At 36.4% G+C, this 12,253-nt stretch overlaps 1 long non-coding RNA gene across 1 annotated transcript in view; it reads right to left on the minus strand.

Moving 5' to 3' along the window:
* The window catches only part of LOC116542622, a 31,290-nt gene that overhangs the window by 9,080 nt on the left and 9,957 nt on the right, over positions 1-12,253 (minus strand). The window contains exon 2 of the long non-coding RNA XR_004265291.1: positions 8,323-8,480. This is a non-coding gene — a long non-coding RNA (uncharacterized LOC116542622). The remainder of the gene's footprint in view (positions 1-8,322; positions 8,481-12,253) is intronic.

Below are 12,253 nucleotides of genomic sequence, written 5' to 3' on the forward strand. Positions count from 1 at the left end.
TGCTAATTCGAAGCTCTGCTTCCTCCATGTGAAAGCAACTAATAAGCTGATGACAGCAGAATCAGGCATCAGAACCCCACAAGGAAATTACAGATGTAATAGATACCTCTGGGTGCATATAAGACTTTTAAATCTAAATTGAATCTTTATTTAGAAATCAATTTATGTGGGTAGACTCTTTGCCCAAGGGTATTTGTTTGCTACTTTATGAATGTTTCAAGCCAGCAATTTTTTTCTTAGGTTTATAAATGCCTCTGACTAAATAAAATATGAGGATAAATTTGTGTAATAAATATGTTTCTGACATTATCTATTTATTTGTCCATTGAAGTGTGCAGACTTTATCTAAACATAGTTATCTATCAAACTATTTATTTTATGAAAAAAAATCTTACAAATAGCTGTTTCCCTCTGTGCCCTTTAAAAGAACTAAAATAGTGAAACTTCAATGTATCCCAGAGATTGTGAGGTCAATCTGACCCTACTACCAAATAAGTTAAAAGCTACTCAGATTTATTTAACCACTATTACACATCTCGAAATATGTTACATAATTTAAAGAAAATGAGAGAAAATTCCCTCTAATTCTTTAGGAATTGCTCTTTTTTAAACTATGTTTCCATATCCTGGAAAAAAAAATAGGGTCATAATTCAGGACAAATCAGCCTCTAGACATAGGTTGGTAGAGGAGGAAATGCTCCCTAAATTAGATGGAACCAGAACAGGGAAACTGCCTTTGCAAGGGTTGAGCACCAAAGCTGATGGTCAGCAATCCATACTACAGATTCCATAAGAAGAGAGTGCATTTATCTGGTTAACATGGGTACTCAAAGAGTCTACAGCGGCATTTTCACTTATTGGTGAATGAGGCGGTCAAGAGGTAACAACATCATGAACTTATGTGGTCCATCTGATTTGGGAAAAGATTTCAATAAACAGCAGGGAACACAAAGAAAAGAGTTCAGATCTCAGCAAGAACATATCTGTCAACTGCTGAGATTTAGGGCAAGATTCTAGTCCCAATAAGTTTCTATCAGGAATCAAGGAATAGGCACATTCATACTGGCTAGACAAGGTTAGTATAGAGAAACTTGGACATACAGGGATTTGAGCATACATAAGATAAACAACTTCAGTCGTAGCCACTGGTAAGGATGGACTCCTAACTCTAGTGTCTGCCTTCACCAAGTTAAACCCCAAAATTGAATAGGGTTATTCAATTATGCCTCTTGCATTCCCTGAAATGGTACAACATGCAGATTCTGCAAGATAAAATGAGGAAAGCTCAGCTATCAAAGAGAAGAGTAGCATGGAAATCACCAATGCAATAGCTACATCAAACAATAAGGCAATGATTAAACAATAAGTATATTGTACTAGAATCACAAAAAAATGTGAAGTTATACTGTGTTTTAGGGCCTCTCCCACAAATGTCAAGGTTAGAAGCAGTCTTCAAGCCCCACTTTATCATCAAGTTTCTTATTTAAGGTTCTTTTTTTCCACCAAAATCTCCTGCTGTGCTTGAGAATATCTTAATTACATTTTCAAGTTTTTTTGCTATCATGGCAGAATACTACAGAAAGTAATTATGGAGCTAATAAAAAGAATGAAAAACTTTCTGTATTTTCCCAAAAGCATGCAACAATGCAACGTTGTAAACACAAGCTTAAATGGTTTGCTCCACATTTGTCTCAGCAAATTAAAATGCCATCAACCCTTTATGAAGAAAATGTAGATAGTAAAAATATAACATAGCAAAATAAAGACTCAGAGACTGAATTTCAATACAAACTCACTGTGAGATTAATTGAAACCTAAAATTTGAAAAATCTAAGTAATTTCCAATATTGCTTGTCTTTTTATGACTTAAACTATAGTAAATGTTTGTGGTAGAAACCTTGGGAAATGCAGAAAAATATCAAAAAGAATAAAAAACACTCAAAAGCCCAACATTCAAAATTAGACAAAACTAACATCTTTCCTAGGCATATAAATGCATTTTTCATATGGAGGAGTCATAATACACTGAATTTTTTATAACCTGCTTTTTTCCTTTAATCACAGACTGTAAAAATTTCATGATCATTGAGTGTTCTTTAACAGCACCATTTTAGTGCCTTCAAAGTATTTCATTTTAAGAATATGCTATAATTTATTTTACTAATCCCCTATTGTTGGATATATAGCTTGTTTACAACTTTCCCTTATTGTACAAAGTGCTTTAATAAGTTTTCCTTTACATGTATCTTTGTGCACAACCATGACTATTTCCTTAGGTTATTTTCTTTAAAGTAACATTTCTATATTTAAGAATTTGCAGATTTAAATCTTTTGCTATACATTGCCAGACTGCTTTCTAAAATAATGGTACCAGTTTTTATTTACCCTCCCCTCTCTAACATGAAAATGTTTATTTCTAGCATTGCTAATAAAATTGACTTCTAATTATCATCAGACTGATAAATTGGTATCTATTTATATTTACATTTCCCAACTACTAGTCATGCTGTTTCTTTATGCTTTTATTAGCCATGTAAATTTCTTGTTTTACAACAGTCTATTATATCCATTGTCCATTCTACCAGGCTGCACAATTTTTTCTTATCATGAGAACATCCTAGATTATTAAGGATGTTCTCAAGGTAAGAAAAATATATTATCTTTTAAAGATAATATATTACAGATGTTTTATCCAGTTTATCACAAGTTTTAATCATCTTTCTGTTGCTTTTTACATATAGAAGGTTTTTTCATTTCTAAATAGTTAAACCTATCCATTTTTCTTTTATACTATTTGTATGCTAGAAAGGCTTTTCCCACCCCCAAGATCATATAAATGCTTACCTACATTCTCTTAAGTTCTTTAATGAGTTTCATTTTTTACATTTAGTCCATAATCCATCTGGAATTTACATTAGCATTTTAAGATTTTAACTTTATTCCTTTCCATATACCTAAATATTTGATCATGTACCTTCTATTTTTGCAGTTTTTCAAATACCTTTTTTAAAAAGTGGAATGCTTTCTCCAAGCAAAATTATTTCATACGAGAAGCCATTATATGTATTACAAACATAAATGGAGCTGGGCTGTGAACCAGAGGTAGAGGGAGGGGTACAGGGGAGGGATATTCTGCATCAGCCTGCAACACTTTGCACAGAGTGCCATTTGCAAATCATTTATTCTTTCCCCACAGATTTGAAATATCATTGTCATATTATATTACCAGATTTGGGTCTGTTCTGATCTTTCTGTTCGATTCTGGTCATCTGGTCATCTCTGCTTTTAACGAGTAGCCTGTTGTTTTAAGCTGTAACTTTAAAATATACTTTCAAACCTACACTTATACACACACACACACACTCCTTACACAAGCCACATTTTTTTCAAAACTTTCTTGGTTGTGTTTATTTGTTTTTTAATATGAACTTTTTCCTTTTTAAGATGGAGTTTCACTCGTCACCCAGGCTGGAATGCAATGGCACAATTCTGCTCACTACAACCTCCGCCTCCTGGGTTCAAGTGAGTCTTTGGCCTCAGCCTCCCAAGCAGCTGGGATTACAGGGTCCTACCACCACACCTGGCTAATTTTTATATTTTTTGTAGAGACGGGATTTCACCATGTTGGCCAGTCCATATGAACTTTTTAATGAATCTTGAATTTTTTAGTCTTATTCATCCCCAAAGCTACCAATTATATCTCAAGAAGATTACATCAAATTTATACATTAATGTGGGGTTTTAGACATCTTAAATTTGAGTCTTTTGATCTATAACTGTAACATACTTTTCCATATTTCAACTCAGCTTTTCCTTTAACAAAATTTACATGAATCTTACACATTTCTTATGATGTTTCTAACTAGGTATTTTATATGTGTTGTATTATTGTTATTAGAATAATTACATTTTATATCTGGTTATTATCAATTTATAAGAAAACTTTGTTTCTGTTATTCTCTTAATGATTTTAAAATTGTAGATTCTTTAGGATCAGTAATCAAATCACCATCAAAGAGTAATCTGGCTTATGTTTCTTATTTATTTTTCAAATCTGATTGCATAGGCTAAACATTCCAGAAAAATGTTAAATGGTACAGATGCTAAGGAGGATTCTTCTTCTGATCCTGATTTTGACAAGCATTCTTCTAGTGGTAACTATTAAGTATCATATAAATCATTTAAAATAAATACTGCATAACATACTGATAAGGACTTACTTTTCTACCCTAAGTTTTGTAAAGGTCTTTTTTTAAAAGAGATGTTGATTTTTATAAAATTCCTTTTCAGCATCTGGCTCTTTTTCTCCTTTCAATTATTAATATGATTAATTACATTGATATATTTTCTCATATCAAGTCATCTCTGGATCTCTGGAAGTTATTGGTTAATCATATATTGTTCTTTTAATATAATGCTGGATTTGATTTGCTAGTATTTTATTTAAGAATTCTGCATCTGTGTTTGTAAGGGAAATTAGCTGATGGCATTAGAGTTTTGATACTTTGTTAGGCTTTGGTATTAATGTTACATTAGCTTCATAAAATGATTTAGGAAGCTAAATCTAATATCATGATTTTAATAAAGCATATTCTTCCAGGGTAATTGCAAACACGGCTCATTATCAGTAAATGATGAACTATTTCATTTACATAAGTGAAATTCCATAAAACAAAGTTTCCCCAGCAAGGTTAGGCAATAAATTATCATACAGGTGATGGTAAAGACTTTGTGTATAGCCAACACAGGGATTTACAGGTGTATTCTACCATTTAAAAATGAGTATTGAATTCTAATACTCAAGTTGATATAATTTGCAGGAATAGTATGCTTAGAAGGGTCATTGTGGTATGACCCTTTAAAACAGAAAAGGTTCACTAAAAGTATCAAAGTGGAAGTCACTATGAAGCAAAGTGGTATAATATAAATAAGCAAATTAAATTAAATTCAGCAACTATTTATTGAGTACAGTTGTTTTTCCAAATATGTATATACCTGGTATACCAAATACCAGATATTATCTTAAATGCTGTAAAATATTCCCAAAATCCCACTTGGGATACTTGTTAAAAGCAAGATTTCTGAGACCTGGCCCAGATTTACTGAATCTGAATTATAGGAGAGCTATCAAGCTTGTTTTTAATAAGCATCCAGATCATTCTTACCATCGGGAAAGCTTGGGAAACCCCCGTTATAGGAGATTCAGAAATCAGTGGGATATCTCCAGTGGCCTTATCAATTGTTGCACTGAGGAGGACTGGTCCCTGGGACAGGAAATAGACATCCAAGATCCAGACTTGAAACTCTCAGCCTCCAAATGAGACTGAGAGGACATCCCTAAACCACAGACAGATTTGTAGAAGCCCCTGAATTTCTCGCTAGAGGTGCTTAGGGGTGCAATCTGCTTATAAGTAAGGGCAAAGGAACTTGTTTTGTAAGTTTATTGCATAGCAAAATGACTCTTTGTATTTGGTCACATGTTTAAGTGGCTGGCTTTGGAAGGGCAACGGAAATTACAGAGACTAAAGCCATCCCAAGCCAACATTTGGCACCCTCACTGCTACAGGAGTTGAGCCTTTCTCTCAAAATAGATTTTGACAAAAATAGTCTGAGTCTTTGTCCTTCTTAAAGAAAAGAAAAATGTAAGCCTTCCCCATGGACAGAATTCTGACTGGAAACATGAAGATGCCCCTGAGAGCAATAGCTTGAGAGGTTTATGGAATTTGATTATTTAGGATGGGGAGAATTTAACATGTGCATGGGTAGAAAGAAAAAAAAGTTGAGGGAGCAAAATGTTTTAGCTGTAAAAATGAGGGAAGGAATTTGGAGTAGACCAGAGGAACCAGGACAAAAGTCTGGAGGTCACCAGACTTACTACTATGAGCCAGGGGAGGAGGTAGAGAGCGAGAGAGGAATGTGGGCATATGAGTGATGTCAAGCTGCCCCTGGCTCTTCTTGACGTTTGAGCCTTTGCTCACTACTCTGTTTTCTGCTCATCATCTGAACCAATCCCAACTAAGAGAAGAAAAGTTTTAACAACCTTAGCCTCCAATCAGGGTGTCTGGAGCTATTTTCCAGGGTACAGTTCTGTTCTAAAGTGTGCCCAGGGAAAATACCGGATATCCAAATGACCACAAAGCTACCATCTTCCCTTAATCAGACTGACTAGCCAATCTCGTGTTCATCTCAGCTACTGCAAATGAGTAAGCAGTCATTTACATTTTGTCTGCCTTTCCTAGGAAACAATAGATCTGGCCAGGCAAGGGGCTAGAGTTGCCAGTACAGCTCCATTGGATCAGTATTGGCAATTGCTTTCAGGTATTCGGCACCCTAGGGCCAATGAACTTAATGAAGGAGGCAATCAACCTCCTCTTGTAGAGATTTCAGCTGCTCTATCATAGGGCCACATCGTTGAGGACATCCCTAGAGTGGAACAGTGCTTCTCATAGTGCTGTCCTGGGATCCAGTAGCATCAGTATCACCTGGGAACATGTTAGAAATGCAAATTCTTCAGCCCCATCTCAGACCCACTGAATTAATAATTCCGCAGGTAGGTCCCAGCAATGTATTAACAAAGCCTCCAGGTGATTCTGATGTGTGCTAAATTTTGCAAACCACCATCCTAATAAAAAGACCAGTTGCTGCCAGGTCCTCCTCTCTCTGGCCCTTCTCAGTAGCATCTTGAGGTAATGGCACCTGTGTCTAAGCTGGCTCACTTGCTTCTGCTCACTCGATTTATTCTCACTGGCTGTGTTTTCTCCTCTACTGGCCTCGTCCCTACATCAGCAGGTTTCTATGGAAGACCCTGAACTCCGTGTTTGTCTGGACTCCACCTCCTTCTAAAAATTCACTGCCTCAAACTATGATCTTGATGGTGACTATCAACACCACCTTTCTCATGCCTTTATTTCTTCATCCAAGGACGCTAATCCCCATAGAGTTCTATCTAACCCTGTCTAAGGGACAAAGTACGTCTTCCATTAAGAATTTTAAGGAAAATAAAGCAGCTAACCTTGAGTATTTTCTTTAAGCCACACATAGTTAAGAGTATTTTCCATATGTTGACTCAATTAATACTCGTACTAATCCTATTAAGTAGTATTCTGTAATTATTCTATTATTACATCTTACTTTATGGATAATATATCTCTCAGAGATAAAGCAACTTGCCCAAGGTCAGACAGGTAGCAAGTGACGAATCTAGAGCTTAAACCCAGGCAATCTGCTTCTAGCACTGGTCTGTTAACCACTTCTACTGTCTATGAATAGACAGATGTAGGTAGATGGCATGTCAATATGAAGACTGGGGTAAACCATCAGGGAACTCACCCTGGGTCATTCCAATTTTGTTACTTGAAGGAAGAAGTGAGAAGGTCTCCGAAACTGCTGTTCAATAGAAATACAACATGAGCCACAAATGTGAGGCATATATGTAATTTTAAATTCTCTAACAGCCACATTAAAATCACAAAATGAAACAGATAAAATTATAATTAAGCCCATCCTGTTAAAAACATAATTTCATAATTATATCACATATCAATTGTTACATTTACATGCCCTTTTTATGTTTTAGAAATTCATCATATATTTTGATAGTATATCTCCATTAAGACTAGCCACATTTCAAGTGCTCAGTGTCTGCCCTATTGGACAGTAGAACCACTGGTAGGATGAGTGAGAGTGAATTGATAATATACACAGAGATTAAGTATTTAAGGAGAAATATAAATTACCTGTTTGGTTTATCTTAGGTAGTCGGAAGGAACAAATACCAGGACTGACAAGCAGAAGCCCGATCTATATTAAAATAAGACAATGTAAATGTATACAAGTGTATATGTGTATATTTATATATGTAACGTATGTATACCCTCACACAAATATGTTGGGTGCATGCAGATATGCATTCATGATTGGTAAGCCAGAAACTGGTATCATTTGATATCAATAGGATTAACATCTTCCTCACAGAATACTTAAGCTACTCAGAATAGAATATAGTCTTTGTGTGGGAATTAGCTCCTGGTTGTCTTCCATCTGTCCATCCCTTGTCTAATTTTCAGTCAAGTAGTCTCCTCATATCCAGTCTTCTTTCCAGTCTAGTACTGCAGACCCCTTTGAGACTTTCCCCTTTCTCTTTACTCTGTTGAATATCTCGTCAAATTCAGACACCCACTGGTTAACACAGTGATCACAGACTCAATTTGGCACTGCCCTTGACCTTTCCACACCCACACCTTTCTCTCAGCCAGTTTTATTACTAACATGAAACCATGTCCTATAGAAGGACACCAGAGATTTTTCCCATTAAGTACCTACCATTCAACATGGCATCCTTGTCTTCATTTAATTCCCCCCCCTTCAATGAAATTTTGTCATCTCTTTAGTAGTGAATATTCAGTAAGATCCAGGATCCAGAGGATTGTTTAATTGCCATTTAGGTTAAGAATCACAGAGCAATTTACCTGGGGGCCAGACTGGAAGCTGGGAGTTAGAAGGGGAAAGCAAAATAGCTGAAAAAAATGTATAGCTATAAATATATTTTTAAACTATGTAGCAATATAATAGCTATGAAATTGAATCTTCTTCCCTAGGGTAAGTAAGTAACACAGTATCATAGGCCTTGGCAGGCAGAATAACCCCCTTTTCCAAGCTGGAAGATATCATCGTTTCATCAAAAACATAAGATCCTTTCATTTTCCCCACTACAGTGAGCGCTTCAATTTCAAAGGCCACTCGCTGTTTCTGATCTGTTATCAGTCAGGCAGACTCAACACACATAGAGAAAGCCACTTTAGTAGAAGCTGCTGCCTCCTTTATCACAAATGCAGACTTAAGGACCTTATCCTGCTAAAACTGTACGGCACAACGAAAAAAGGCGGAAGTGGGGGCAGAGGGACGCCAACTTCATGATGGGAAGTTGCAGTCTATCCAGAGGAGCAGAGATGTCAAACATAGCTGAAATACGGAAAGTCACCTAATGTGGCTGATAAATCCCTTTGTTTCTGAGCCAATTTCACTCCCAATATTGGGTATTTCCAAAACAAAAATACCAGGATACTGTTGGGCAGGTAAAAATATGACATTGCAACTAAGAAGATATGTTAATATGTTCAATGACCTAATACATGTCAGGACGGTGCTATCTTTTTTTTTCTTTTTAATTCTTTTTAAAATACAGCAAACCTCATAATCCCCTCAGCATGAGGAAAAAGAGGCTCAGAGAAGTTACACATGGTAAACTCTTAAATGAACTGTGATTCAAACCCCTGCTTCTCCCACCCTGAAGCCGAGGCTTTTTCTTTCATTTTCATTGTTTGTTTTCATCTCCTTTTCCTATAGCACCCTGCCTCCATAGAAACAGGAGGAGGCTTGGGTGTGTGTTGGTCTGTGGACTGGTTTAGCCAGAAGGACAAGCCCAACCACACAAACATTTGTTTTCACTTTGTCCATTCTGTGTACATCATAATTGTGCACCCCTCAAAAAAATGTTAGGTTAAATAAACACAAGACACATAAAAACATTTCTGCCTCATCCCCACAACATAAATCAGATTTGCCAAATGTTGTTACATTTGCTAAATTGGTGGCTTACCAGTCTTAAACTACTAATTTACTCACATGCTTAATTTCAATGGAACCACAGTGTAATGTTCTTCAGATGATTTTTTTTTCAGGGGCACTTATATCACTCATCCATATTATTCATTTATTCAACAAAGGACAATTAGATCAAGGACAAAAAGGCAAAGGAAGGTTGGAATGGAAAAACAATTGGAATCAAGTCAAACCAACCATATACTCAGTCCAACAATAAATGTAGTTTCCCAGCTAGTTTTATTTCAGACTTCTATCACTTCTCCATGTTTCCTTGTGTTTTATAATGAAACGCATATTTGGTCTTATTCCCCATTTCCTCACTTAAGCATCCAAAATCCTTAGAATTCCCAAGAGATAAGAGTATCTTTTGTTAGCCAGATGTGGTGGCTGCTTGCCTGAAGTCCCAGCTACTCAGGAGGCTAAGGCAGGAGGATCACTTGAGTCTAGGAGGTGGAGGCTGCAGTGAGCCATGATCATGCCACTGTGCTCCAGCCTGGGTGACACAGTATCCTATCTAGGAAAAAAAAACAAGTATTTTTTGTATCCTAATGAGATGACTGGTGGCTGGGAGCCCCTAGATTACCTCAGGATGGGGGCTGGTTACCAAGGCAACAACCATGACTTTAAAGGATTGAAACTTTCAGTCCTACTCCCCTCAGGGGGCTTCCACTTTGGCGAGCAAGAACTCATCCACATGTGAGGAGGGAGGTGCACCCCAATTCCGTAAGGACAGAAGTTTCTGTACTCAGGGACCTACTAGACTTTGCACCTCTCTCTCTCTCTTTATCTGGCTATTTGTTTGTATCCTTTAAATTATCCTTTATAATAAATAGGCAAACATAAGTAAAAGTGTTTTCCTGAGTTCTGCGAGCTGCTTTAGCAAATTAATGAAACCGGAGAAGGGGCCATAGAAACCCCAATTTATAGCCATTTAGCCAGAAGTTCCTGAAGCCCAGACTTGTGACTGGCTCCTAAAGTGGGGAGCTGTCCTGTGGGACTGGGCCCTCAACCTGTGAGATCTGATGCTACCTCCAAGTGGATACTGCCGGAATCTAATTGAATCAGAACACAGCCAGCTGGTGTCTGCTGCAGAACTGATTGCTTGCTTGGTGGTATGTGCGGAAAAGCCCCACACACTTGGTCACAGAAGTGTTCTGTGTTGTAAGAGTACAGAAAAAAAAAAAAGGTATTTTTTTATTCATCTAGCATGAAATTTTTGTGAATGAACTTACTTTAGTGAGCTTCTTATTATAAAAATAGCACATACTATAGAAATATAAACTCACTAGATTCTGTGTATCATGTTTGGTGTGGATTTTTCACACTTTTTCCACATGCTATACAAACATTTATAATTTTAAAGGTTTTCCTCCTTTTTGTAAAAAACACTATATACTAATCAATAATTTATATTTTTTTCACTTAAAATATATCCTGCATACCCCTCCAGATCAGTACATTTAGGTTGACTTATCTTCTAAGTAGTTGTATCATTATATCAAAATATGTTTATTTCTCTAGAGATGAACATTTTGGATATTTTCAAGTTTTTGGTGAATGCTTTACTATAATGTATACTATTACAACAAACTTACTTGTACACGTATTCTTATGTAGAGGTAGTTGGGGGCTATACCTTATTGTGATCTAGCCCTCAAAACAGCAATTAACTCAGGGGCTATACACATTTCTTATTAACAATATTGTTGTTGTTATTATTTAGAGATTGTCTCACTTGATCACCCGGGCTAGAGTGCAGTGCTGTGATCATAGCTCACTACAGCCCGGAACTCCTGGGCTCAAGTGATCCTCGCACCTCAGCCTCCTAAGTAGCTAGGACTATAGACGTTCACCAGCTAACAAGCCCAGCTAATATTTTTTCTTTTTAATACAGACAGGGTCTCACCATGTTGCCCAGGCTTAACAATATTATTGAGTCACAGACCTTAAGTGTGCAATTTGACCAGTTTTAACAAATACATAGACCTACACAACTGATACCCATAACAAGATATGGAACATTTCCACCATCCAGAAAGTCCTCTCCTGCCTATTTCTAGTCAAACAAGTCCCCAAGCTATAGATCAGCCACAAATCTAATTTTGCCTGCATTATGATTTCTGACAAATTATAAAGTTTACATCCTTTTGTGTTTGACTTATTTTATTCAGTGTAATAGTGATAATTTATCCATTGTATCACACAGATATACCACAATATTCATTTCTTTTTAACTGTATGAATATTCCACAATATATTCAACTATACTTCTAGTGATGAACATTCAAATTATTTCTGGTATGTTTTATTACAATAAAAAATGTTACAAGAAACTTCCTTGCACTTATGTCCTTAGGTACCAGCACTTGTTTCACCACAGGATGTAGCCCCTTAAACAGCATTTTTTAGTTTTTAAAATTTTCAATTTTTTAGATGCTGCCAGTTACTTTCTCATTCAATGACAGCAATTCATACTCTCACCAAACCATTTCCCCACACTTTATTCAATCTAAAAAAAACTCTTTGTGTATCAGGGGTATTAACTCTTTTTTTTTTTTTTTTTTTTGGGGGGGGTTTTCCTTTTTTTTCCCAAATTTGGGGGAAATGGCGCAATCTCAGCTCACCGCAACCTCCGCCTCCTGGATTCAGG

The sequence above is a fragment of the Sapajus apella genome, unplaced genomic scaffold (genome assembly GCF_009761245.1).
Source record: "Sapajus apella isolate SASKATOON/1434 unplaced genomic scaffold, GSC_monkey_1.0 scaffold4, whole genome shotgun sequence".
Lineage (NCBI taxonomy): Eukaryota > Metazoa > Chordata > Mammalia > Primates > Cebidae > Sapajus > Sapajus apella.